Source organism: Paroedura picta, chromosome 2 (genome assembly GCF_049243985.1).
Source record: "Paroedura picta isolate Pp20150507F chromosome 2, Ppicta_v3.0, whole genome shotgun sequence".
Classification (NCBI taxonomy): domain Eukaryota; kingdom Metazoa; phylum Chordata; class Lepidosauria; order Squamata; family Gekkonidae; genus Paroedura; species Paroedura picta.
In genome coordinates, this window is record NC_135370.1 from 63,908,286 (window position 1) to 63,931,287 (window position 23,002).

The 23,002-nt window shown below is 42.5% G+C and overlaps 1 protein-coding gene across 1 annotated transcript in view; it reads left to right on the top strand.

Moving 5' to 3' along the window:
- The first annotated feature begins 2,443 nt into the window (after positions 1-2,443).
- Positions 2,444-23,002, top strand: part of MYLK (myosin light chain kinase) — a 240,345-nt gene continuing 219,786 nt past the window's right edge. Inside the window, exon 1 of the mRNA XM_077320437.1 lies at positions 2,444-2,742. The gene's annotated coding sequence lies outside the window, so the exon portion shown is untranslated. The remainder of the gene's footprint in view (positions 2,743-23,002) is intronic.

Consider the following 23,002-nt stretch of genomic DNA (forward strand, 5'->3'; position numbering starts at 1 on the left):
GTGTATATATATATATATGTATATGTGTATATATGTATATATATATATATATATGTATATGTGTGTGTATATATATATATATATATATATATATATATATATATATATATATATATATATATATATATATATATATAATGATATGAAACTACCATATGTGATATGGTTATATGGATTTCTTTTTCTGATTTTAGTTACACCATCACTCCACACACATTTTAAAATATATAGTTAGGCCAGAAATGTCCTTTGACATATGCAATATCAGTTTTTAGCCATGAATATAGCTTGCAGGATATATTTTCTCTGTCCTGAGCTGCCACATGGCTGTTCAGTTATTCTATTGTTGTGTTTGTGGCAGTGAAACATAAAATGATTTCAGTACCAGATTAATTTGGATATTTATTTCTATCTGTAATAGTATAATCACCTGGCCTTCCCATATAGTGTATGTGGTTGCACGGTCAACATTTGTGGTTGTTTAGCAGAGCCCCTCCCCAAAGAACTAGCATCTGGTAGGAGTACTGGTTTTTCTGTTAATCCAGGGTGGAGGACAAAAATCGATCTCCTACAACTTGAATTCTCCTGAAATCATGTGCATGCTTTCTCCCAAATAAGTTGTCAATTGAACTCAGCTGGACTTGCTATAAATGACTTTGCATTTCTGAATAGATTTGTTGTCTGTCTGTGCGTCATGTCCCACAACTGGGTTATGCCCTGTAATTTGGGTCTGTGATATGTTTTGGCAAGAATAGTTGAGGGAAGACAAAAAGAGAGGACAGATCTGAATTTCCAGATAATAACAATAATAAGCTTGGGACCTGTGAGAAGCCCCAGGAGAGAGGAACAATTTGTAAATCTCATCTGATCCCTCAAAGCCAGGATTTTCTAAGCACTGAGGAGCTTGAATAGGGTGACTTTCCCTGCCATTTCCCCTTTAACTGTCATCTAGTACTCTTGACATCTATCCCTTCTGGAGCATTTTTGGTCTTCCCCCTTAAGACACAAGTCCATATTTTTCTTAATACCTGCAGAATTCTCTATTAGTGACCTGTCTGTGGATGGCCCCTTTTAGTTGCTTTTTTCATCAACATGTGGGCAGTTAGAGCAATACTTAGCATTTAATAGTGCTTTCACCATTCAAAGTACTTTACAGATATTATATAAATGTAATTCTTACAGCTATTCTTGAAGGCAGATCAGTGCTAATTATCATATATCCTGGGAGGGTGTGGAACTATGAGCAAATGGTTTGTCTACAGTAAGTAGAGGTAAAAATTTAGCAGTAAAAGTTTAAGGCGGGACTTCTGATTCTTAGCTGCTGTGCCACATTAACTCTCAATATAATAAAAACATAATGTGTGGGTGGTGGGTTGGGCCTCATGTTGCAAGTGAAGGTGGAACCTATATCTGAAAGAATTGAAGGCTGTTGCTGTAATGTGGCCTTAAAAATAAGACATTCAGGTGAAATATTTTCCCTCTTTTTGTGATTAACTGCTGCATGCCACTGAGATAATGCAAAAGGCATGAGAACATGGCTTGCTGGATAACACCAAGTGCTTTTTATTTTATAGGGTTCGGGCCAACCAGATTCCTCTGTCTACAGGCCAGAGAAATCCACACCCTGGTTGCTGCCCCCTCCCTGGTATTCACAGGATTACTGCCTCTGAACACTGTGATTCTATTGCCTTGCTGTGCAACCCTAAACACAATTAACACCAATCTAAACCCATTCAAAGAGCCTCTTGTGGGGCAGAGTGGTAAGGCAGCAGACATGCAGTCTGAACCTCTGCCCATGAGGCTGGGAGTTTGATCCCAGCAGCCGGCTCAAGGTTGACTCAGCCTTCCATCCTTCCGAGGTAGGTAAAATAAGGAACCCAGCTTCCTGGGGGGTAAATGGTAATGACTGGGGAAGGCACTGGCAAACCACCCCGTATTGAGTCTGCCATGAAAACGCTAGAGGGCGTCACCCCAAGGGTCAGACATGACCTGGTGCTTGCACAGGGGATACCTTTACCTTTACAAACCCATTCATTTTAAAGCCAGTCAAATTAGGGATCATCACAAAACAATGTGGCAAGGAATACCACAAATGAATTACACCTTTGATGCTCAAGTGTTTTGTTTTTTAAGAGTCAGGAAGACGACCTTTAGGCTTCCATTTTCCACAGCATACCAGGTTAAGTCGCCAATGCCTTTCTTTGATGTCTGGCGAAGTCTGCCGGCTCTAAGGATCTCTGGCTGTAGGTAGTGTGATCTTTCCCGCGAGGTCTAGCTGTCTATCAGGCTAGGCAGCTGCACTGATCCCCCCCCCCCCCCCATTCCATCCAATCCCAAACCCGTTCCGGCTTTCACTCCCTCCCCCTCAGGCTGCAGGTCACCAGCGTTTGTTGTCAAAACTGCAAGTAGTCGGTGCAGGAGACCGGCCGGCTGCCTCTGAAAGGGTCTCTCTCTCTCTCTCCCCACCCTTCCCCCCCTCCGCTTTACGCCCCCAGCCGCATGCACAGCACAAAACCCGTCGTCTCGCCTGCCCCTAAGTTCCTGCAAAACATTTCCAAATAAGGCTCCCAGGCATTAAGCGAGCCACAGTTTCTAAAGGGGCAGTCTGAGGAATTTAAAAAGAAGAACTCGGTTGGATGGGGCCGCCTGCGAGAGAGGAGACGGACTGAGATCCGGCGGGAGTTTCTAACTCCGGCTCGCCCCCAGAAGGCTTCTCTGAACCGCGCGCTCAACGCGACTGTGGTGAGTTCCTCGTCCCCCTTTCGTTGCCTCTAACAACGGAAGTGTTGAAAATGATGGACCTCTGGAAATTTTATAGATAAGGGAAGATGGGAGATTACTTTTAAGAGCGCGATAACTGCAAATTTCTGTGAGGAAGATGCGGCAGCTTTCCTGTTAGTTTGAGGAGAACACGTTGAAGACGGTAGTGTTGTTTGTTTTTAAAAATTATTTTGCAAAGGGGTCTGGTCTGCGTGGTAAAATAAAGTGGAACTTTATGCATGTCTACTAAGGAATAAGACCCACTGAACTGCGAACTAATACTGCTCAGTAAGCGTGAATAGGATCTTATCGGATTTGTTTCAATACCGCCTCCTGGGGTCTGCTCTGAACGGACGGCGGAGAATCCCGAGCTAGTTCCCTCTCTCAGCAGGATTCCCCTCCCCCGGCCCCTCTTGAGTCTACTTGGGAAAAGCCCCCTTCCCCCGCTTCTGGCACTTTCTTCCCGTAGGTGTGTGAATGCCGAGAACCGGGGCTCACTTGGCCAGGCGTGCACGAAAGGGCTTGTGTTTGCTTCAGCGTGTTCCAGCCTTGGTGATGGAAGTGACTGAGCGTGTGCGAGGTGCAGGTTGCCTTGGAGCAGTGACTTTCTATTAATTGATAATGGAGCGAAGGGAATTAGCGCATTCGGAAGGGACTTGTTTGAAGCCAGTCGCTGAGGTGACGGGAACGAACAAAACGAAAGGGATTGTGGTTAGCGTGCCGTGCAAGAAGCTACTTTTGTTATTCGGAGGCTCGCGGTCCCTGGCTTTTGTAATTAATCTCTGGGATGAAGGTCACTGCTCCGTTTGGCTTCCTCATCTTGCTGGGTAACTTCTGGCGATGTTACCATTTCTTCTTATCAAAGTATCTTCTGGTTCCATCTTCAATGTGGGAACAACCAATCCCTTTCAGTTGCTCTCTTTTTCTCAAGGTGCAGTGCTAAGTTCATTGATGTTATCCACTTACATTAAGGATATAAAACCCGGAGGAACCCAATAGCCAGATCCATCACCTCGCAAATTTCTTGCCATGACATGCATAATTTTTCAGCTAAAACAAAATTTTAGTTTAGATGAACCTTGATTCTTTTGCCACGTCTTTCTGATGCTCATGATTCACTACAAATGTTTTAGTCCTTGATGTGTTTTTTTTAATTATTTAGAGGTTTTTTTTCCTAGGATAACTGGAAGGATTTTGAAAGAGGATTCACTGTTAAAGGCAGGTTTTCAGTCTGCCTCACCTTCCAAAGCTAAAAATTCTGATTTCGTACAAAACCTGCCTTCATGTACATGACAGGACTGGAATACTATGTAAAAACAGGATGCTGAACTGGGGACCACTTCTCAGATTCAGCAGGGCTCTTATGTTCTTCTGTAGCAAGCTGTGGCTATTATAAGAGTACCTGTGCACTAACCAGCTATATATAATGTTTATTTTTATTTAATTTGTACCCCCATCTTCCAAAGTAGCCTACATAGTTCTCATTTTCTCCATTTTACCCTCACAACATCCCTGTGAATTAGGTTAGGATGAGAGAATGTGACCAGCCCATGGTCACCTGGCAGGCTTCCAAGACACAAGTGGGGAATCTGAACCTGGGCATCCCACACAGTAGTCTGTCACTTTTAATCACTACAGAACTGGCTCTCTGATACATCACACTGTCCACACCCAGTATCTTGGCCTGTTTTAGCGACAATTTGATTGTAGAAGTCAACTTCCAAGTGACCTACCTTGTAGGGTTGATCTTAATTAACCACAAACTGCTCAGCCAGCAGACATGGCTGTTGCTCACCTGACAAATAGGGCAGGCTCCTGCTTCAATATGCATCTGCCCAGAACATTTGGGTGCCCCCCAGCTACTATGGGGCGTCAGCAGTACAAAGTTTATCTGTTGGCACAGGACAAAGGTACCAAATGGATGGAGAGCTGCCAGTTTAAGGAACTGGAGACAATTTCAGCTCCATCCCCTCCTCTTGGCTGAATTCTGTGTAGTATGCCAAAGGAAGTAGAAAAGAGACCTTCAGCTGAGATAGGAGATCCAAAATGTTGTCAGAAGGCAAATTACATGCATGCGTACTTATGTATGTACTAGGCTTCAAAGCCTGCTCATAAGAGTGGGCTTTAAAAGGGGCCCCCCGCAGCAGCGGCCCCTGAACCCCCCCGGAGACCCTGCCCTGTGAAGGGACCCACCTGCCCCCTTCCCTGCTTGTGGTGGCCCCTGCCCCCCCGGCCCCCCTGTGTGCAGACCCCCTGCCCCCTCCCTGCCGAGTCCCCATCTTCCCTGTGGGCCTCGGAACAGGCCCGCCATGTTAATGCATTTTTCTTGAATGCATTAATTCAAGTACACACAAAAGAATGGATTACATGATTTCTTTCCCTTGACAAAGGTTGAACTTTAGCAATTAATGACATCATATGTGACATAAAGGGTATTTCATCGGTTCCGTTACCAGCTTCCCCCCTAAAATGTTTGGGCTCGTTTCACATTTTTCAGTCTATGACCCACTTCAAAAGTGCCAAACCACCGTGCCCCAGGAGCCATATGCTACTCATTGAGAATGGCTGCTCTAGAGGGGCAACAACAGGACATAGAAGCTGAGACCTTCTCTTAGGGCCATTCTGCACCCAGAAAATATAGTGAAAGGCTTACCTTTTGCTGATGCCATATTTTTGGTATTTTATACGACGTTGTCGGCATCAAGTGTCCCAGCAGCAAACCGGCAGCTACATCCTCTGTTTTAAAGCGCTAGTTAAAGCCATGTAGCGCAAGTGAGAGGAGAGCAACCAGCAAACACACACTAAGGAAGAGGGTGGAACAGAAGTAGCTCTATCCCCCCCTCCAGCACCCACCCTCACAACCACCTCTCTCTCCCTTCTCCTGGGAACAGGGCTTTTCTTTTTCTTTTTTTGAAGCATACTGCCTGGAGCAATGAATACGTATTAAATCGTCCCAGAAGAGCAAGAACCCCCCCCCACCAGTTAACACACAAAGCATGCCTCTCTATCCTTCCCCCCAAAAATTGGGAATAAGGTTACTTTTTTTTTAAAGTTTCAAGGCTCATAATTTCAAAAAGGTTGGCACTAAAGTAAGCACTATGCATCTATGATTAGATGCATAAGCATAGCGATGGAGAAGTTTTACTTTAAAAAATAGCTTGCATTGTGGTCCCTTTAAAACAAGGTGAAAGGTGATTGGCTGCTGGCTTGATTGATAGGTGGAGGAGAGTCATGTGTATGCGCATTCCTCTCCTCTGCCATTTCAAGCAGGCGTGCAGAGTGCCAAGAAGTGTGAGAAGGCGGCAGAGGAGAGCGAGAGAGCCAGGAGATGAGGAATGGCTGGAGGTGTGCTTTTTTATAGTGTTACGCCATTGCACTGGCGTAACGGTATTTTTTTTATGTGCAGAATGGCCCTTAATGTTCCCTCCCAACTCTGGGATTGTGGTTTAGTGCCTCTGAACATGGAGTTTCCCCTAGTAGCCCCTGATAGAACTACCCTTCATTAAGCTACCCAACCCTCTTTTAAAGCTGTTTATGCCTGTAGCCATCACTGCATTCTCTGGCAGCGAATTCCACATTTAAATCACTCAGTATAAAGAAATATATCCTTTTTTCTGTCTCAAATCCTCTTGCCCATCAGTGTTATTCGGTGTTCTTAAATTCTAATATTTTTGTGAGGAGAGAGAGAAATTTGTCAACTCTCTTCACCTGAGTAGCCTTGTTGGTCTGCATAATTCTATAAACCTCTATCTCATACATGCCCACTTTAAGGGGCATGTAAGTCTTTAAAATGTCATATCTAGGCATTATTCCAGTTCAACAGATTGCATGCTTGGGATGCATTTTGTAAATTATTTTTGGTCACAGCACAATCATACCCTTCATCCTTCTTACTGACCAGGAAAAAGGATAGCCTGCTCCTCTGCAATTGACAGTACCTTAATCTTCAAAAATCAGCAAATGAATATTTTGCAGCATGGAGTTAAGCATCGTCATCTGCTAATGCCTGCAGAACAAACATATTTTAAAGGCACAGGGGCAGAGTTTGGTAATAAGTTAGTAACTCTGTTTGCAAGAGCCTGAACAGCTCTGGAAGCTACATAATTCTTTCCTAAATATTTACAGATGTGTTTATTTGTTGACTTTATAACTCTGCCTTTCTTCCCATTGGGGACCCAAAGTAAGTGACATCTTTCTTCTCTCCAGCATTTTATCCTCACAACGACCCTGTGAGCTAGGTTGGGTTCATGTGTCATTGGCCCAAGATTACCCAGCAAGCTTCCATGACAGAATAGAGATTTGAACCTGGGTCTCCCAGATCCTAGTCCGGTACACTTAACTTCTGCACCAAACTGGTTCTCAGGTAATATTATGCAGGTCATGTTTCATATGAAACCTGATATAGGTGCTGCTGCTTGGTAATGGTGGCATATTTTTAAGCACGTTCAGGTTGCATTGCGTTGGATATATAGTCATATGAACAAGCTCTGGTCCATTGGCAGAAAACTCAGATCTATTTTAAAAAGTCATTAAAGAATTACAGTAAATGTTAAGATCATATTTAAATTGTACAATTTAAAATACCTTTAAATGCGATCTTATGGATTTTAAAATAATGCTGTTTGATGAACCCTTCTGCGCCTGCTTATTTTCAGTAAAAATAAATTCTGGTTTCTGGGCTATTTAATTACAGTCTGTGTCTCATGGAACAATCATAGCTGCTATGGCTTAATCTTATCTGCATCACTCATATATGAGGAAGTGTTGAAGAGAGTGAGATATACAACATTATTAGTTTGGGGAAATTGCTTCTCAGCAGGTGATCATGAATGGAGTTGTGTAAATCAATGCACTCGGGAATGTTTTGACACATTAATTCTCATAATAGCATACATGCTTATTTAACTAGGTTGGCCTTCATGCCCTGGGCAAAGCCTGTGTGGAATGACATAAAATCAATTAATACAGACTGAGAAATTATTTAAAGTAATGAGGCCTGGTGAGGTTTTGCTCTGCTTTGTTCTCCCCTTCATATAAAATACAGATCATTTCAAAATAGCTTTTGCAGAGCAGATATCAGGACCAGAAATAGATGTACTCCTGTTTTCTAGTCTTGCTAACGTGCTGCTTAAGGAACTACTGAGTAGACTACTGAGTCTACTGCCGCTGCCCCCCGCACGTCCTGGCAGGGCACTGTGCCTCGGGCCCTGGACCCATCTGCTGCGGACCCCACTGAGCGTTCTCCGGGTAGCCCCCAAGGCAGCAGCCGGGGAGGAGGACGAGGAGAAGCCGTGGCCCAGTACTGACTGATCCACAGAACGGTACTGGTCCTTGAACCAGGGGTTGGGGACCATGGTTCTAGACTATTAATTGTGCTGCTATCGATTGTATTGGGGGTTTTATATGTGTTTTATATTTTTATGTAAACCACCACAAGCCAGCTGGGCTGAGAGTGGCAGTCTAGAATCAAACCCAACAACAAACAAAATTTTCTGTTGAATTGCAAAGAGATGCAATGCCTGTAACCTGGGCTCATTCCACACACATAGGATAATGCACTTTCAATGTGCTTTGGCAGCTGGATTTTCCTGTGCAGAACAGGAAAATCTAGTTCTAAAGTGCATTGAAAGTGGATTATCTATTGTGTGCAGAATTGGCCCTGGAAATATGTGGGTCCACATTCTGTAATAGAAAAGATAGATCTTGATTTACATTAAAAGCTCATTCTTCTTCAATAGCATCTTTTTCTCTTCTCATTGAAGTTTGAGTCTTAGAAAACTCAGTGAGCCAAAGTACCTATCTTCCCTGTGTTACACAAACCAGCTCCATTCTGAAAAGGATTTCTAAATAGCGGCCTTTCATTTCTGGAGTCATAGTAGCATTTCATCGGGCAGCCAAAAAAAAATCTCAATATTGGGGGGTATGATCATATATATTAAATATGCTGGTACTGGAGCAGGGACCCTGACTTCAAGATTCTAGCTGCAGTCCAGCATACAGAGGTTCTTAAGGATTTCAGTAGTGCCTATCTAAGGAGTTGATTGTGGCCACCAGCTATATTGAGTTAAAATAACAACAAAAGTCTACAAGCTAGAACTTTCCCTTTAAAGAGGCCTAAGATTCTTGCAAATATGACAAAACCTACCAATGTCATGGGCTGAATCAATGTAGAACATGTTTCTGTGCTTCTTGCTACACTTCCTGGCTATCTGCCTTTTCCTAGATTGAAACAGGCCATTGTTTTTTCACACTTTCTCCCCTTCACTCCCAACATCATATCCCCTTCATCAGAAGCAGGATATCTCATTTTTGTCTCTGTTATAGTACTGGTGATTGTTTTAAATTTAAAATAATTACCACCCTATTGTATCAGATGAAAGGTATTGGCATCTTATGTTCAGCTGTGGTCATCAATATTTTTCTGGGAAGAGCATAACTGGAAGTTAGCTACCCTCTCCCATTGTTTGCGCCTTAGCAATTGCTTTTCAAAAATATATCTCTTTTGAATGTGAATATTCTAATTGGCAGAGCCTCTTGTGGCGCAGAGTGGTAAGGCAGCCGTCTGAAAGCTTTGCCCATGAGGCTGGGAGTTCAATCCCAGCAGCCGGCTCAAGGTTGACTCAGCCTTCCATCCTTCCGAGGTCGGTAAAATGAGTACCCAGCTTGCTTGCTGGGGGGTAAACGGTAATGACTGGGGAAGGCACTGGCAAACCACCCCGTATTGAGTCTGCCAAGAAAACGCCAGAGGGCGTCACCCAAGGGTCAGACATGACTCAGTGCTTGCACAGGGGATACCTTTACCTTTATTCTAATTGGCAATTATGGATGGGCCTGTTCACTTTCTTATCTCCTTTAAAGTCTTCTAAGCAGGTGGCCATTCAACACATCATGTGCTAGTAAGATTTGTACTTACACATGCTTAACCATTCTGGCTTTAATGATACTTAACACTTGTGCTTGTAGGACTGATCTTCGTTTAAGAAGCCTGTAATTTCCTGTTTTTCCACAAGTCTCTTTAAAAAAAATGGTGTTAAGTTGGCTATCTTCCAATCTTTGAATAAGGAGTCTAATTTTTAGTGATTAGCTGCATATTTTTGTTGAGAGCTCAGCAACTCACATTCGAATTCGCTGAGAACACTCACAAGTATGTTGTCTGGAACTAATACCTTGTATGCTTAATTTGTTATTTAGCTTAGAACATGATCCTTTGCTCTCATCCCAGAAAGTGCTTTAAGCATGGATATTTGTCTGACCCCTTCCTAAGTGGGACTGATGCAAATAATTTGTTTAACATCTGCAGTTTCCCATTTCCTCATCAATAATCATTTCAAAATTTTGATGTGTAACAGCTCATCCACTGCTTGGATGGTTTCCTACTTCTGATTAATTGTGAAGACATTTTTATTTATTTGCTTGTTTTATGGTTGTAAGGATATTGTTCATTTATTCTGTGGAATTTTCCATGGAGTGTCTTGGATAATTTTTGCACATAGGCATGTGCAATTTGATCTGGCTAAAAAGTACCCGAATCAGCCTTGATTTGGGCATGAATTGGCTGATTCCTGGACAAAGTGCCATTTCCCAATAAGTTTAAATGGTCAAATTGACGATTCAAGCAAGTGGCCATTTAAATGTGAAAGGGAAAAGAAAGATGAAAAGTTTCCCTTTTTGTCTTTCCCAGGCTCTGGGTGATGTGGGTCTGAGGTAAAGGCACTAAATTTGGAGCCTCATTACGGGGGCCTCTCTTCAAAAGAACCCCCAAGTTGCAAGAAGATTAGACCAGGGGGGGCAATGCTAGGGGCGCCCAAATATGCTATCCCAATCAGACCTTTTTTATTTCCTTTGTCGAGAAGGGACCAGAGATGTTGTTTTTGTCTCATCATAGGAAATAAAGGAGATCGGATGGGGATGCCCCCTAGAATTGGACTCCCTGGTCCAATCTTTTTGCATCTTGGCGGTTTTTTCGAAGAGAGGCTCCTGCAGCAAATCTGCAAGCTTGGTGTCTCTGTGTCAACCCCCATCCATGAGCCTGGACAAGACAGAAAGGGGGAAATCCCCATAGATTAGGCTGTATCAAAACTACATTATAAGTTATTTGGACAAATCAATTTGATCCAAATCAATTCAGATCAATCACAAATGGTCTCAATCTTCTTCTTGTTTCACATACTAAATATGCATGTTCTTCCCTGTCCCCTGAGATTATGAAGTACAGCAGTGGCCAACTTTATATAGGAAAAGCATATGGATATGCCATAGACTTGGAATTTTTTTACATCTTGATAACTAGATTTGTATATAAGGGTATCATCTCAAGGCTAGCAACCCATGAGAGAATCACCTGAGGGAGGGGCCTTACCAGTAACAACGTGATGACACCAGCAATGTAGTAATGTAATGGTGTCAGCCTAATGCTGATCACCCCTCCCTCCATTTTCCCTGGAAATTTTCTGTTGCTGCCAAGCTAAAGCCCAATGGGAAGAACTGGTGGGGGTCAGGAAGTCACACAGAAGTGGAGACCTGGCCTTTCTATTTGCATAGTCGATGAATGGTCTCTAGATTTGAATTTTATCTTCTTATACATAAAAAGCTTACCATGCTGCTGACAATGTGCCGACCCTTTGTTTGGCTTTTTGTGGGAGGTCCCTCCCCTACTGAGGACCAATCAGAGGCTCTTCCCCACCCAAATCCCCCTCCTCTTCCTCAGTGCCATTTCCTACCATTTGCAGCAAGGAGAAGTGGGCGCCAGGAGATGGGGGAGGATGGCTGATCACTCTCCAGTGCAACAGCCTGAACAGCCCAATTTTGTTCATGTTTAGGGTGCCACCAGACTCCCGCTTGTCGATAGTGGTGGGAAATAAATAGATTGGAAACTGAACATGGTGGATTGCCATAGCATCTCTACTTGTATTAATACGTTTTTTTTTGCCTTTTCATTATATCAGAGGTATAATAAATATGTCTTCCTCTCTTTTTCACAAGGGAGGAGGTGGAGAGGAATAGAAGGCAGGCTGAGTAAGCAGACCCTGGCAGCCAGTGCCACCACTGGTTATGCCATGCACCCAGTTGGTGTTTTTGAAGCCAGGAGCATGGCTCAGGGGTGCTCCTAGGTATCTGCTTAATTCCTGGGGCAAAGAGGTAATATAATTACTCATGCTTACCAAGATAGTTATGAGCCTCTTGTGGCGCAGAGTGGTAAGGCAGCCGCCTGAAAGCTTTGCTCATGAGGTTGGGAGTTCGATCCCAGCAGCCGGCTCAAGGTTGACTCAGCCTTCCATCCTTCCGAGGTCGGTAAAATGAGTACCCAGCTTGCTGCTGGGGGGTAAACGGTCATGACTGGGGAAGGCACTGGCAAACCACCCTGTATTGAGTCTGCCATGAAAATGCTAGAGGGCGTCACCCCAAGGGTCAGACATGACTCGGTGCTTGCACAGGGGATACCTTTACCTTTACCTTTACCAAGATAGTTGGATTGTTTTCAAACTTCTGAATGTTGGGGAGCCCTTTCCTGAAAAAACCCAGTGCAACTGCCATAGAAAACCACTAGGATTTTGGAGGAGTAGGAGATGTGTTCTAAAGGCATGCATGCAGTCTTTATGGGGTGCCACTGAAGTCTGTGGTGCCTTACTATTGCCCTATGTAATTGAGAGATTCAGTTTCAGGAAGAGAGAGAGAGAAAGCCCTATTCAGGTAGAGTGGTATGTATATAGACTATATTCTAACTTTCTGTTAAGCATATGAAAATCAGAATGGGTGCTCAGATAGAATCATAGAGTTAGAAGGGACTTCATGGGTCCTCTAGTCCTCATAGTGTCCTGCACTATGCAGGACACTCACATCCCAATTGCTCATCTACTGTCACCTGCCACCCCTTTGCCTTCACAGAATCAGCCTCTCCGTCAGATGGCTATCTAGCCTCTGTTTAAAAATTTCCAAAGATGGAGGACCCACCACCTCCCTAGGAAGCCTGTTCCACTGAGAAACTGCTCTAACTGTCAGGAATTTCTTCTGGATGTTAAATGGAATTTCTTTTGAATTAATTTCATCCCATTCGTTCTGGTCTGTCCCTCTGGGGCAAGAGAGAACAATTCTGCTTCATCCTCCCTATGGCTTCTTTTTAAATAATTGTAAATGGTTATCAGATCACCTCTAAGTTGTCTCCTCTCTAGGCTAAACAGACCAAGCTCCCCTAATCTTTCTTCATATGTCTTGGTCTCCAAACCCCTCACCATCTTTGTTGCCCTCCTCTGGACATGTTCCAGTTTGTCAACTGTGGTGCCCAAAACTAAACACAATACTCCAAGTGAGGCTGAAGCAGAGCAGAGTAAAGCGGTACCATCACCTCCCCGTGATCTGGACATGATACTCCATTTGATACAGCCCAAAATCCCATTTGCCTTTTTAGCCACTGAGTCATACTGCTAACTCATGTTCAATGTATGGTCTACTAAGACTACTAGATCCTTTTCGCACATGCTACTGCCAAGACAAGTCTCCCCCATCCTATGTTGGTGTATTTGGTTTGCAGAACTTTACATTTGTCCTCATTGAACTTCATTTTATTCAGTTTAGCCCACTTCTCGAGCCTATCAAGATCATCCTGTATTCTGTCGCTGTCTTCAGTTGTGTTTGCTACCCCTCCCAGTTTAGTATCATCTGCAAATTTAATAAGTATCCCCTCTAATCCATCATCCAAATCATTTATAAATATGTTCAACAACACAGGCCCCAGGACAGATCCTTGGGGTACTCCACTTGTCATTTTTTTGCAAGAAGATGCTGAAACATTAACAAGTACCCTCTGGGTACGATTTGTCAACCAGTATTGACCCACCTGACAGAATTAGGATCCATACCGCATTTTACAAACTTGTGAACAAGAATATCATATGGAACCTTATCAAAAGCTTTACTGAAATCCAGATAAACTATGTCCACAGAATTCCCCTGATCCAGCAAGGTAGTCACTTTCTCGAAAAAAGAGATAAGGTTGGTCTGACATGACTTGTTCTTGTGAAACCCATGCCGAGTCTTAGATGCCTAAAATGAGCTTGTACTTTTGTCCCTTTAACTTCAGGTATCAATTTGCTATTATAGTAATTGTTTGTGTGTGCGCGCGCGCGGATGTGGGTGTGGGTGACCTCAATATTGGCAAATGCTCTCTTGCAGTATAATGCTACTGAGCTCTAAGGCTAGATGACTAGTCTTCTGCTTGTATCACATGGAATCTAGAGCTGTGTTGGGGCTTGGTGAGCAGGAAGCTATTAAGCTTCTGAACTCTCCTCCTGAGTACTCAAAAATAGTTGGGAAGCTAATTGTCTTTCTTTCCTCACCCCCCCCACCCCCAATTTTGTCTTTTTTCATTTAGCTGTGGCTCCTGAAGGGCAATCCACATAGACTGTGATCATCACAAAGCCTTCTCCTTTCATTATTTTAATTTTACCAGTGGTTATTTTCTGCATACTTCAGGAAATCCCTACTTTTCCCAAGAGTGGTCCAATTTATAGCACAGAGAATAACATTTGCTTATGAAGGATTGATCTTGAATATTACTGAATTTCTCCATAGTCTGACAACTCAGTCTGATTATATTTGTAGAGGCAAACTTGTCTGACTGGTATTGCCCTGTTCTTTCATTTGGTAGCCTCAAGCCATTCTCTGCAACTGGGTTGCCATTGGGTTATTTTGATTTGCTGCTCAAATATTTGTTCAGCACTATGGTAGTTATTTCTTGGACAATAGAACACTTTGCATTGAGGATTTGATTTTGTGTGAAGAGTTGCTAACAAGTTGGATATCTCTTGAGGAAGAAGGATGCATGGTGATACTTTTTTCTTTTTTTTGGTTAGGGAAATACTTTTAACTTGCCAGTGGAACAAAGTGAATCTGGGGACCTGCATCCTGGCCCTACCCAGTTAACTGGAGTTTAAGGAGCTAGGATGAATGGCTGTTACATTGGGAGAAGAGCTGGGAAAGACTTCCTTTCTTCCCTCTTGACCATTCCTCAGATCTTCACCCAGCCTGCTGCTGGCAAGTACAAAAAAGAAGCAGGGTTTAAAAAGTCCTTTTTACTGTCACAGCAGGAAAAGCCTTAAGCCTTTACGGCAAAATCAAGCACTATAACTTTAGGCTCTTCTTCTGCATAAATTTCTCATTGACAGTTGTTTTTGTCATGGGTGAATGCTGGTGTGAACATGCTGTAATGTATTCTTAACAAATGCTTGCTTAATCTAAAACAAAGAGGGAATGGTAAAAATGTTAGTTTATGGGGAAACATACTAATCCTGTAATAATTCAATTTATTTCCTGTGACAAGAGGTATAGTTTGATCCAGAGCAGTGTTTTTCACTTTTCAGCCTTACCAGGCTTGGCTTTCATTTCTAGGTGGCAGCATGGGACTCAGTGAGCTGCAACTATGTGACAGAAAGTCATGTGACACCACAATCCTATGATAGGAAGAAGATGAACCAGAGTTATGACCTAACTGGCCAGGGTCAGTTCTAAGGGAGCCAGAGAGAAGAAAACAAAGTGCTGGGAGGTATACCTTAGTGATGAACAACCTAGCTCAGGCTTAGGGTTTCTTTCACCTCCCTGTAAAAACTAACCCTGCCTGGCAGAGTTCAACCTGGCTACACATACCACTGCTAGACATCCCATACCACTACTAGACAACCCTGTTTGAGAGTGAAGCCTACCTGCCTGCAGAAGATCCATTTTCTCAGGGAGATGGGTCTGAATGCTGCAAGTATGACATAGAAGGCCTGTCTGGCAGGGGTGGAGGAGAAGCCTAGGGAGTACCTTGTGGGAAGGAAGGGTCTCTTGGCCCACCTTTGCTAAAATGAAGTCCTTGCTACTGCAAAGTGGCATTCTGCTGCTGTGCCTCTCAGTGACTACACATGAGAATGAAGATATAAGGTACTTACTGTCAATGTGAGCTGGTTAAAAAGCAGTAAAAAGATTGTTCTATAGGAACCCGTGCAGTGTGGCAATGCAGGGCCTTGATGGAATTGTCAGGCCTGTCGTCCTTTGGGGTCCATAGAGCAGCTTGAAAAAGCACCACTGATGCAAGAATCATTTTTTGGAGCAATCTTCTAAGTCAATTTATTCCCTTGAGGAACTCGTTAATATTATTACTTCTCTTAGGTCCATTGTAGAAGCCACCTTGCGAAATGGGGGACTAACAGATAATTGTTTGGACTTTAGTTGGAACTAACCTGTTGAATTGTTGCCTGAATTATTTTTTGTATCACACTTGTTGAATTGTATTATTATACAGAAATGTACGATATTGTTTGGCTATTATTGTCTTTATGATACTTTATAAATGACTATTTTGCACTTTTGGAAGCATTATTTACTATAGGTTCAGAATCACAATTACACAGCTGTCTTTTTCTGGTGTTTTCCATTCACTGTGTACCCCAGTTTTTGTTTGTTGTATTCTCTGTCATGGTAACTAGCAGGAGACCGGGGCTTGGGGACAGCTGTCAGCAATGGTGTTATATTGCTTCCGAGTTAATCCAGAAGATGAGAGCAAGTCCACCATGTCTTTAGTCTCTTACCCCAGAAGTGATGTCACACTTCTCTAGGAATCACTGCAACATTGCATCCCATCATTGCTGATGGCAATTAAAAAAAATTGTCCTGCAGGAGATTTCCTGCCTCTAGCAGCACATGGCAATACTAATGATTAAGGTTTTAGTTGAAGGCCACTGCTCTAAAGCAGTGGTCCCCAGCCCGCGGCCCGTGGCCCAGTGCCGGGCCACAAAGTCCTTGGCACCGGGCCGCGGCTCCCTCTCCCCGCCCCCCCCCGCAGTAAAAAACTTCCCACGCCGCAAGCTTGCGGCCCGGGAAGCTTCTTACTGTGGGAGGGGGGAGAGGGAATCAGGGCCGCGCCCGCGCATTGTGCATGCACAGTCGAAATTGCACATGCATGGCACTTTCGCGCATGCGCACATGTGCGAAAGTGCCGCGCATGCGCAATTTCGGTCGCGCATGGCACATGTGTGTGGGTGCAGGCACGGGCGCGCATGCACTGCAGGCGCGGATGGGCAGTTGCCCTGCCGGTCCCCAGCCTCAAAAAGGTTGGGGACCACTGCTCTAAAGGGTGTTTATTCACCATTCACTATAATTGTTTAGTGTGTTTGCAGACTGCAGGAAGCAAACTAGGATGCAGGTCTAGTGTCAAAAAATAGCCCAAACCTACAAGTAGTCCAATGAATTTTTTAAAATTGATAACATTTAATGAAATCAGTTTTTCTGATAGCAAGCTTGATTCTCCTGTTAGCAGGACAAAGTAGGGCCATACTGTGTACATTTGTTAGCAAAATCTGGACCGCCATGAGCAAATTGGGGTTTCTGTGGGCTCTCCCCAAATATGCAATAAAATATTATAAATTAAAAGAACTACCCTCTCCCTCTGCCAGTGGTTTGATAAGGACAAAATGCATTGTCCTCTAGGAAGCCAATAATGATGAAACCAGTTGTGTCTCAGTAAGAGTAAGGTGGAAGGAAAATAGGGGTGGGTAGAAAAATTGGCCCGCTTAAGCCTGTAACAGTTTATGGTATCCTTAAGGGAAACATTTGGCATGGAGAAAACTTCCAGATCATTTGGAATCATTTCTGGTTTGAATGCTCATGGCACCCTGAATGCTTAAGTAAAATTTATTTATTTATTTATTTTTGTATTTATATACTGCCCTCCCCTGAGGCTCAGGGCGGTTTACGTATGGAAGGGCAAGTGCTTGTTAGCTTTTATTTTCTCATACTGTTTTCTCTCCCCTCCTGCCCCAAGTTGTTAGCCCTGTGGAAAGAAAGATGCAGAAGCTGCAACGGTATTCCCCCACCCATGGGATGTAAGATGTAGATTGTGAGACATTCCTTTTCCAGCATTGCCATTCTGTGCCATATGCCAATCTTAAGCTTCATGCACCCCTTATAAAATTGTGAAATAAAAAAGACCTGCCATGTGTCTTTTAACCATCAGATTTAATTCAATGTAGTGTGGGAAATAACTCCCTGAAATTTGGAAATAGACACATGTCACCTTTTTTGAATTTTCATTACTGCACACTGTACAGGAGATAACAAGCCAATGTCCCCACCCACAGCTAGGTTGCTGACACTTCCACTTCTGTTATTCTGTTACTGCATATTACATTGCAAGCTTTTCTGTTAGGTTTGTATGGTGATAAAAGGATATTGAATAGAAGTTTGCTAGAGAAACAATGGAGCCAAGTCCTTGGCACATATTTTAATCCCCAAATCAAAACTTGTTCTTGCCATGACTGGATTTCTTTTTTTTTAAGGCAACCTAAAGCAAACATCTCTCAAGAGGAATGTACATCTGTTGAGCCTAGATTTCTAGGAAGCAAAGCTTTTTGTTAACATACAATCCATTATGAAATGTTTACTGTGGGGTAAGTGATGCTTATGGAACACCCTGAGAACGGGAAGGAAGCGGAACTGACACAGTTCTAGGTGACATTTTGAACATCATGGAAGTTTAGGTGCCGGACAAAGAAAAATATGTATTAATCTGCCAGAAATTAGATAATGACAACAGTTATTAGGGGGGGAGACTGAAGCTACATGTCAAAGTATACAATTAAATGTTTTCAGTGTTTTTATTGCTCATTCTATAAAAACAGCAGAGCTAGAAATATATGCAAAGAATTCATGTTAATCCCTGCGTTTTAATTACCAGGGAAGATTTTTGCAGTGTTTAGATAGAAAAGTTTGATCCTTCTTGTCCTTCTCTTCAGCCTTAATAGATTTTGCTAACAAACATACACAAGATGTTCACAGGACATTCTGATTTCTTTTATTTTGTTAACATTACAGTAAAAGCTGTTATCTGGCACTCATGAGGGTGGTTGGGTTGGGTGGTTCTGGTTAACCATATTTGCTGGCTATGTAAGATTATTGCTCTACCTCATCCCCTATCTGGAGGAATCCACACAAACCAAGCCCCACCTCCACTGAAGGCACCATGGCAGGAATGCCAGGAATCCCTAGATGGGACCTGGTAATCCCCCTGTTTCACAGCTCATCTCCAGGCGACAGATCAGTTCTGCTGCAGAAAAGGACTGCTTTAGAGGGTGGATTCCATAGTATTATACACGGTTGAGGTCACTTCCTACCCTAAATTCCACCCGCTCCTGGCCCCACCCCCGAAACCCCCAGGTATTTTCCAACCTAAAGCTGGCAAACCTACAAGCTGTATGTCTTCCCCTTCCTTCCTAAACTATGGAATCAACCTATGCTACAGACAGATAAGTGGGCCAGCTGCTCAAGATCTTCCTGACAACTCAAGGTTCAGGAGAAAGTAAGCACTCCGTATGATAGCACTAGGCTGTTCGGCATCCAACAATGGCTGGAGGCATAATGCTAGCCAGCTGGAGAGCTGGGAGTGATTCCATAATCCAGCTGTTCCAACAGTAGTAGAATAGTAGGTAATTAATATCTTAATACTGTGACAGTTATTTTTCAGAATGGCAAAGAGAATTGGTGCTTACAATCTATATTCATCCCACTTCTGCTAATGTTAAAGAGGCTTTGAAGGTTATCATGGGACAAATAGATATTTGTATGGAGAAAAAGCTATCTTTAGCCACTTCTAATTTTCTTGCAGCCCATGCTTATGCAGAGTTAACTCCTTCAGTGGAAGGAGGTTGGTGTGGAATAGCTCACAGACTACTGTACCTTCACGCCCTGTGGCCTGTCTGTTTGACCCCCCACCCCTGAGCAGTCCTTGTACAGTTACCAGTGTCGCCATTCCACTTATGAAGGTTCTTAATGTGGGGAAGTACAGAGAATCCCTCTTGCTTCCATTGGCACCCTTCTTCTTGATTTCCCTTGCAGCACCTCCTATATTTCAAGAATGGTGCCTGGCTCAGTGAGACAAATCTGAGACATTAAACATCTGGGCAGAGTTTTAAAACTTTTGAAGAACAGAAAAAAGAGAAAGAAAGAAAGAAACATAGCAAAAGGCATACAAGTTGCTGGTGGTTGGTTTAAAGATAAGAAAAATGTTCAGAAACTTTCATCAAAATCAAGATAAAGATGACTGGGGTCTTGTTAGTGCAAAGTGATCTGTTGTTTCACCCCAGAATGGCAAGGCAGAGTGACTCTTGGCTTTAAGTGGAAGACTGAGATGTGTCAGTCACTGGGTTGGAATTTAAGCTTCATATGTGCACTGCGAAAGTGAAAAGCAATGGGTTTGGCCAGACTGTTGGAAAAAAGTGGAACAGACAAGGAAAAGCAACAGAATTCCCTGATGGAAATAAACTTAACTTCTTTTCCTAACCTACTCACATGATCCATCTGTCAGATTCAGCTGGCATGGCTGAGGTCTCTCTGGCTTAAGGCCATATTTAATCCATAGCAGCTACAAGGGGCTGCATGAGTGGAGGAAATGCACACCTGAGATTCTGAAAGGGAAAGCTGTATAGCTATTGGCAAGTATCCATCCTTTGGTTAGTGCTTAGGGGTTCACCTTTCCCACCAAGCTGAGCGAAGGGCCATTCTTTACACACAGTGCCTACCTATGATAGAAAAGGAACTGATCTTGGTAGTCTGTGGATCAGCTATAATTCTAGGAGATCTACAGGTTCTGCTTTGGCAAACCTATGTCTTTTTAAAAATCAAAGTAGATTCTTTGGCTCAGTCTTGGTTACTGATTATTCCAGTATAGACTCATCTGTCAGTCAGCCTGTCTTCCCTTTCCCTCTTCTCTCTCTCCCCCCTCCTTTCCTCCTGCTCTATGTGTTTCTTAAATATACCTGCAGCCTTCAGACTCTGGCGATAATTTGTTTAACATGCCCGAGTGGTTGTATTTTATAGTGTTGCTGATACAGGACCTAGAATTTCTTTTAGCAGGCAGGTTGACAGTGGGATGTAGCTTAGGTAATAAAGTGGATCTATTTATGTAAAGTTTGTTTCAGCAAATCAATACCATTCATAGTCACCATGCAGTGAACCAGTAGTTTTGTGGTGACTATGTAATTTCTGTAGACTTCCAGTATATGTTAGAAAACAATGTAACGGCATAATTTTAGATCACAAATGAGAGCTCTCTTAATCCTCAGAAACCAAGATGTAATACCCCATCATTTTTCTGTAGGATATTTGCTGTCTTACCAGCTTCTGTAAAACATGTGGCAGTAGAGTGCAGAAATGCAAAATGGTCTATTTTTAAAAAGCCACAGATCAGAGCTGATTTTTTAAAAGCCCATTTTTGCCAAAGGAAAATGTGAAAAAATCAGTTTTCATTTAAACTCAGAAAAAGTTGCAGTCTTTTTTCTTTAGAAAAAATTCTAGGACTTGTAAGAATTGTAAGGAAAATTCTAAGAAACTTGAGTTGTAGACTGAAATGAGGATCAGTATGATGAAAATTTAGCATATTATTTACTTCATTTATTCCCCACTTTTCTCTCCAATGGTGATTCAAATCAGTTTATATTGTTTTCCATTACCATATCACAACAGCTTTGAGAAGTAGATTAGGCTGAGGGTATGTGAGTAGCTCATGGTCACTCAGCAACCTTTTGCAGCAGAGTAGGGATTCAAGCCTGGGCTTCCCAGAGTCTTTCACTCTAACCACTGTACCTTTCTGTGACTAACTTTTGTGTGAAATACGGATGAATTAAGCATTTGCTGGATTGTTAGTATTGATTTTATCTAATGGTTATAAAAAAAAGTATCTCAGGATGTGAATAATTTTAAAAAAGAAGTTTGAGAGAACTTAGAAGCATTTACAGTAGGATCTTTTGCACACTACTTCAAAGGTAATGCCTAAATATTCAGTTGGGCTTGCTTCCAGCAAATGTGCATAATGTGGCCCTGCTCTAGTTTTGCAAGTCGTAAATCTGGCTGTCCTAGTGGATGTGTGGGGTCAGATGTTGGAGGGGAAATAACACTTGATGCAGCAGCAGCACTTCTGGGTGAAAACCCCTCAAATGATGTCACCATGTAGAGCAGCTCTCTAGGAGTTTTTCCAGTCTCTGTGGTAAACTGTATAGAGATTGAAGGAATTCCTAGCATATCACCCAATACCTGCTTTCTCCTATTTTGCTTCCACTTGCTGCACTGCATGGCATTGGGGCACAGGAGTGTAGGGCTGCAGCAGCAGGCAACCTGGCCACCCCATCCTGCTTGTCTTGGCAATTGGATTTCTCATTGCCTAGCTTATGGTTTCCAAGTCCTTAACATATGTTGCTAAAAGATATTATGATTTCGGTATTATTTGTCCTGCAAACAAGAAGGCCATAAATTACTGTTGCCATCTTCTGAAAATATTTTTGTGCCTCTAAAATCTGAACAGTGGTTTCAGAAATCCTAAGGACACTTTCCTGAGAATGTGTGTGTGTGTGAATGAGAACTTGAGATATCTGTGGACTGTAAGCTAAATATGACAGTGTGATGCACCATTAATCTCAACAACCGCTGAAATGAATATTCTAAGTAAAAATCTGGGAGTTGTTCAAACATACAAATATAATGCATTTAGAACAGGAGTAGACCTATTTAAAGTAAGAAAGAAATACTATTAGATGTCCTAGCCTGGTGGAATCTACTTCATTTAGAACACAATCTTCATTTAGTCCTATGAGTGAGGTGCCTGTTCATGACATTTGAAAAGGTCGTCCTTAGAGACATTAAGAAAATTGAAAATGATAATAAAATCCAGCCTTAAATTTGACTAAACAGGAGTTTGGTGCAGTTCAGGAATAACAAACAGACAAGAAGATTGCTATAAATCTAGAAGTTAAAGGAGGAGGTATCATAATCATGGACAGAGAGGAATGCATTGGTGAAATTAGGAGACAGTTAACTGATTAAAAATATTACAAACCCATTGGCTATGAGAAAATAGATATGAAGGTTTGGGATTGAACTATATTACAAAGAGTATTTAGAGAATAAGTTTCCAAAAATTCCAAATATCTTACCTAAAATTCATAAAAATGTTAGACCAAACTCGGGCTGCGCAATAGTATCCCAATGTAACTCATTTTAGAGCCATTGTCGAAATTCTTGGACTTTCATATTCAGAAGTGTATGCCTAGATCTAATACCTTTTTACAGGACACATTCTATAAATACTATAGAACCTTTGATTGTACCAGAGAATGCATTACTAGTAGTCATGGATGTAAATGCTCTTTACACAGTATACCCCATGGAGATGGAGAGGCGAAAGCAGCAGTGGAAAATTTGTTGGACACGAGAGTAGACCAGA